We start from the raw sequence: 6124 nt of genomic DNA, 5'->3' as shown, positions 1-6124 counted from the left end.
TGCATCCAAACAGGGCCTAAGAGTATATTGGCATCTTAGAATACATAAAATGTGTTGAACCACTTAAGTATAGCATACTACAGTGTTTTTTGCAACATAAGAGCATATCCAATTGTATTTCTTGAACCCACTCGATAAATCCTCATTTGGAGGACCATTCTAATAAAAATAGCTTTATATATCTCTACATCCTCTGACATTTTTTATATCTTTGTCGGCACTTTGAAAAGCTAATTTCACTCTCTTTGTTTGTGCAAGTGAGAAACCAAAAATAGAGAATAAAAGTATTTAATTTAGTTATTAAAAAGCTGCTGAAGGAGATTTATTTACTAAAATCTCTATTTAGAGTTGCTCTAGATGGGCATATGCAACCAAATCTCAAAATCCCAGTAACATATGGGTTGGCATTCATAATCCCCTGGCTTTAATGTAATTATCTGTAAACTATGTGCTCGTATTAAATCCAATTACCATTATGTGTAAAAGATTTTATATGCACAGCCACGCTCCTTGTGCAAAAGAAAAGGAAAAAGAAAACCAGAAGCACGCCCCAGCCGGAATAATACGTCCAGGTGTCCCCTTCTGCTGACGCCTCTTTGTCCTTGTCAGAGCACTGACGAGGCTGGCCCACCAAAAGGCGTATAGTTTTTTTTTTCAAGTGAAAGGCCTAGGCTATAGTTGATGCCGCAGACTATCCATGTGTTCGGCCTGGCTGGACTGTGCTGGGCCACCCACTCATGCGGAAGTATCTTTTAGAGTATTTTTTTTCTATAGTAATTCAGTCGAAATAGTATTTTAATTTATTTTTACAGGGGAACACGGGAAAATGCCAACAGCTAGGTGGGCAATAAATAGCTTCCGAAAAATGACATGACAGCATCATGTGAACACGACGCGGAAAAAACGGATTGTCCTCTAAAAAAAACCAATTTCTCAGTTCATGTGAACGCTGACGAAAAGATAAATATCTCTCCCACCAGCTTTTCAGCAACCCCCTCGGTTACCGCAAAATTCGTAGTAGCTGAAATAAAAGGCCAGGAAAATTGGCAAAAGACAGTAACCGCAGCAAATTCTGCGTATACCCGGGGTCCTCGCGAAAAAGCATACGCTCCCCTTCCTCTCTATTAATCCCTGGGCTTTAGACATTTTCTCCTCCGTAGATTGCAGAAGCTTTTTTTTTCTCTTCTCAGTATTTCGGTCGAGAAATTCGCGAACGGGTTAGGGGAATTCGAGGCAAGGATTTGCAAAAATCATGGGAACTTGATGCCGCTTCCTGTGCCCGTCGCTAATTTCTCCGTTTTATTCGCGTGATTTTTAGGGTTTATCTTGAGTTTTTCGTTTTCTCCGCCGTATTTCGTAGAAGAAATTTGTGACTGAAAATTTCGTTTTTGGGGGTTTCTTCCGTGCTACTGTGAAATTCGGAATCTTGTCAGAGAAAAGAGAATGAAAAGGAAAAACAAGCAAAATAGCAAGGGGGATTTTGTACCTGGGTGTTTGCTGTTCGCTTGAGTAAGTACACTCTCCTGTCTTAAGTACGCTTCTTGATCTCGCATAATTCATCGCCGGGACACTGCGGCTTGGAATTTTTGAGCTGATGGTCATCGTGCTTGCTGTCTAGGTTGGTGAATCTTGGGAGTGCCTGGCTCCGGCGAGATCGAAAGGAGGGACCTTTCCTTGGTTCCTCTGCTCGAGCTGTGCTTGCGGGGTGAACCATGTCAGCGATGGCGGCGGCGAGTGAAGCGGCGTATGGCGGAGGCGTGCAGAAGGGGTCCCTGCAGCAGCACCAGGCGCCGCAGCCCGGCCCCGGCTCGGTCTTCTACACCCCTGACGGCATCGCCGGCTACGGGAAACCGGCCATCCCGCCGTTCTACCAACAGCCCGCGGGCAGCAATGCCGTCGTGCCGGCGGCTCCGGGGTTAGCTCATTCCCCCGCCACTTCTGAGCCCTTCAAGCGCAAGCGCGGGCGCCCGCGCAAGTACGGCCCCGCTGACGGCGCCGTGCCCCTGGCTATCGTGCCCCCGTCGCAGCCACCCACTGCTCCTGCCCCAACTGCCCCTGAGGCGTCACCCACGATTCCTCCTGGCTTCTCTCCAAGCTCGCAGGGTGGTGGCGTGGTGAGTCCCCAGGTCTCACCGGCGCCGCCGCCGCCGGCGGCGTCAGGTGCTCCCGCTGTCAAGAAGCGGGGCCGGCTGCCGGGCCCCTCCAGCAAGAAGCAACAGCCGCAGGCGGCAGTGCCTGGTAATGTTCTGCCTGCCTTTTCAGCTGGAGCGTAGAAGTAGCGAAACGTGCAAGGCATTGATGGCTTTGATCGTATTTCTGTTCAGAGCTTCAGATACACGTATATATACTTGTGGTACTTCGGAATGGGCAAAACGAGCACCAGGGATTAGCATTCATTTATTTATTTATCATTTCATTCATTCTTCTTTTCTTTTTGTTTGCTGTCATGCTGGCAGCAGTGGCAATCAGGGGTGGAGTTGTGGGCGGGGAATGGAATACTTGGTGATAATGACCTTTGCCCTGCTCGCTTGACTGAAAAGCCATGGCTGAAAGCACTGTTGGCTGATTTGCTGTGAGAGAAAAATACTGTACGATTTGGGCTGAAAAAGTACGGCTTATAACTGAACGATTTGGGCTGAAAATGTACGGCTTATAACTGAACGATTTGGCAAGAACTGAACATAGATGAACTTTAATCCTTTCCTTCATTCTTGAGAAAAATACAGTGAGGTTTCTTCAGGATAGTTGTCTCGTTGCTCTAAGTGCAACTGAGTCACTTAGGGAAAGGTTGTGCTGCTGGCAACTCGAAAGTAATCCGTTCCGTTACTAGTTCGTGGTAGTTGTCATTATGTGATTTATTAGCTTATTGTGGTTCCTGTGGGGATCTGGTCTTTTGTACTCTTAGTTGTGATTAATCTTCTGTTGGCTTGCATTGGCATAGTAATATTATGTTGTTCCAGTTCCGGATTTGAAATATTTTTACAGTATTAGCGCACTATTTGTGTTTAGTTTACTCAGTTCGAATATATTGAACTATTCATCCATGGTTATCTTTTGTTTAATAACTTAAGCGATGTTTGACTTTTGTTCTTGGATCACTGCACCTTCAACTTTGAGCTCCTAATCCAAAAAAAAACCTTTGAGCTCCTATGCATTTAATTGTTATTAGTTATTATAAACTTGCCGTTAGTACCATGTGTTCAGATCCCTCCAAAAGTGTACTTATGGCTATGGATATTTTGCATGGCATACTAGATATCGTGGGACTATCTTGAGGTTTATACATATTAATTCAATTTGATGGCACTATGATTATTAGATTATATATAATGTTTCCTGAAATTTTGTTTTGCAGGACCAGGCTGGGCTGGATGGAAGCCTCATATTTTCACAGTCCAAGCTGGAGAGGTACACTGTCCAATGCTGATGATGCTCCTACAGATGTACTTATGCAGTCTTAGGATTTTTGTCATCTCTTATATCAAAATCTGTATGGGTTATGTTTACTTGCATCATTTTTTCAAGCTATACTAATAGCATCATTTTCTTAAGCTATATTCTCTATTCCATGGTTAATGTGAAGTCATATACTGATTAATCTCTATTTTTTCCTTTACGAAGTTGTCCTTTTGTGTTCCACACTTGCTATTATGGTGCCATAACTTTTTTTTCTCTATTTTTAATTACCTAGTGCAATTGTATGACTGTGCTGCTCTTTGGATATAAGATTTGTCCTGCCTCAGGAAATGTTTATTACGCCTGACATCCTGCTCTTTTATTTTGTGAACTTTATGTCATGCTCCTTAGCCTGGACTTCAGCAAACCATATATATACTTGCATGGCCCATATCTTTAGTATACCTTTCATGCTGGCCTATCGTTAAATGGTTTGAGCTTATTCAAACCTGAGTAGAGTTAGTCGTCTTAGCCTGATCTACTGCAAGCTTTATCGATGGTAAATTTTTTTCTTAAAGTTCATGCTATTCTGTGATAGTCTGCTAAGTATACTTGTTAGAATGGAAGGGTGAATACTTATTTTTCAATCATGTTACTATATTGTTTCCCTGTCACCTATTTCTGTGTTTATCTTGTTGTATGGTTCTTCACTGCAAACCTCTTATTTAGTTTTTTCCCTTAGCTTGAGGCGCCGTTTTCTTGTATTATATCTTCATTTTACATATTTGTTTCATGATTACTCAGTGCTGCCTTGTATATTTTTTCCTGCTGACTGCTATTATGTCGGGTGAGCATTAGGTAGTGGCTTGACTGGATCGCCTTGTTATGGAATTGGACAGCGCATAAGTTACCAGAGTGAGACACCACTATGGACCTTGCCACACCACCGCCCCACTGCACCACCCTTACCAGAGTGAGACACCACTATGGACCTTGGTCCTTGGCTGGTTGTCTTTTTTCTCGAAAACCTTGGCTGGTTGTCTCTTACTCCATATATGCTATGTGTTCCAACCTAGCCCATAACAGCTGTTTTTCACATGTTCCTCAGCTTTCCGTTCCAAATTCATTTTCTTTGTGAACTTGTATGGTAACCTGCTAAAGAAGGATCCATGATTTCAGGATGTAGCATCAAGAGCCATGTCATTTTCTGGGAATGGATGGGCAGTTTGTATCCTCACAGCCAATGGTTCTGTATCTAACGTGACCCTGCGTCAAGGAGAGTCTTCTGGTGGAACAGTAACTTATGAGGTTTGTAGATTCTTCCAACTTTGAATTATCTTGCTCAGTTTAAATATCCTTTTTTTCTGGTATATCTATAGAACTATATCCCAGCTAAACCTCGAGTCACCAAGTTCCTAGGTCGATAGGGTTGAGGAGCACAGTACAGTACTTGAGACAGGTTTTTAGTTTTTACATGGTGGACATGAGAATGTTCCCACGTTCCTGGGATAGGAACGACATTCCTAGTACAAGGAACGTGGCACCGTTCCATGTTCCCTGTGACACCGGCTACACCACCAGGATATACTGAAATAGAATGGAAAATACAATGCATAAAACATAAGAGAAGGATGGACCTTTTTTTCTGGCAATACATCTCTATAAGGGCCTATTGTTTAGTGGTTCTGGAAGTAATTAACTTATGTGCTTGCACTAAATTTTGAATGACAGTTTCTTGCATCCAATATGCAGGGCCGTTTTGAAATTCTTTCTTTGGCTGGGTCGTATCTTCTGTCAGAAAGTGCTGGCATGAGCAGTCGAACAGGTGGACTTAGTGTTGCTCTTGCTGGTCCTGATGGGCGTGTTTTAGGTGGTGCTGTAGCAGGTCCTCTAACCGCAGCTTCGCCAGTTCAGGTTCCCCTGTTATTCTGAATTCACTATCCCAATTAAGATTTTTACATCTGATACCTTGCTCTCTTTGTTTCGTGAATCATGTGCTTTACTTCCCACTATGCAATACTATCATTGCAAGTGATTTTCCAAGTGATGATATATATATACATACTGTCATCTAACACAAAACATGATAAAATGATCAGTTATATATATATATATATATATATATATATATTTTGGCAATGGGCTTTAGCTTAGTGTTTTTGCACTTACTCCTGGAAGATTGACAAATCTCTTAATGGATTGTGTTTTTGTTATTCTGCTGTTCAGGTGGTCATTGGGAGCTTTCTGGCTGATACAAAAATGGAGCTTGACCCTGGATCAGCACCCGAAAAACATGTTTTCGGAAGGTTTCCAACTGCCAGCAGTCCATCTAGGGGTACTGAGTCCTCGGGTGGGCATGCAAGCCCACCAAACACTACAGGCTCCTTCAGCACCAGCACACAGCCACCAGGCTTACCCAAACTTTCCCCCCTGGAAATGAACTTCCCAGCTATGGTGGAGTAGGGCCGTGGGGTTGAGGAGGGATGGATGGGGATTAGACTTCATTAGGTACTCCTGCTGAAGGAACTGATGATCCTCGAGCGACAATTTAGTTTCACCAGATCGTTATGAGAGTCGACCCTATTTAGGTACTTCTAACTGGTTACAGTGAAGTTCTGGTTTGCTGCTTGTCTTAATATGTTGCATCATTGAGGCACTCGAAACTCCAAAGTGGTGGTAGCATACAGTAAATTAGATGATTTCTTTCCTATCAAATGCCTTTTTGTCA

At 43.1% G+C, this 6124-nt stretch overlaps 1 pseudogene; it reads left to right on the top strand.

Moving 5' to 3' along the window:
- The first annotated feature begins 1100 nt into the window (after window positions 1–1100).
- LOC136532653 (AT-hook motif nuclear-localized protein 10-like) lies at window positions 1101–6124 on the top strand (annotated as a pseudogene).

The sequence above is a fragment of the Miscanthus floridulus genome, unplaced genomic scaffold (assembly GCF_019320115.1).
Source record: "Miscanthus floridulus cultivar M001 unplaced genomic scaffold, ASM1932011v1 fs_677_2_3, whole genome shotgun sequence".
Classification (NCBI taxonomy): domain Eukaryota; kingdom Viridiplantae; phylum Streptophyta; class Magnoliopsida; order Poales; family Poaceae; genus Miscanthus; species Miscanthus floridulus.
Note: the sequence above shows the minus strand (reverse complement) of the source record. Positions and strands in the feature narration are given on the sequence as shown.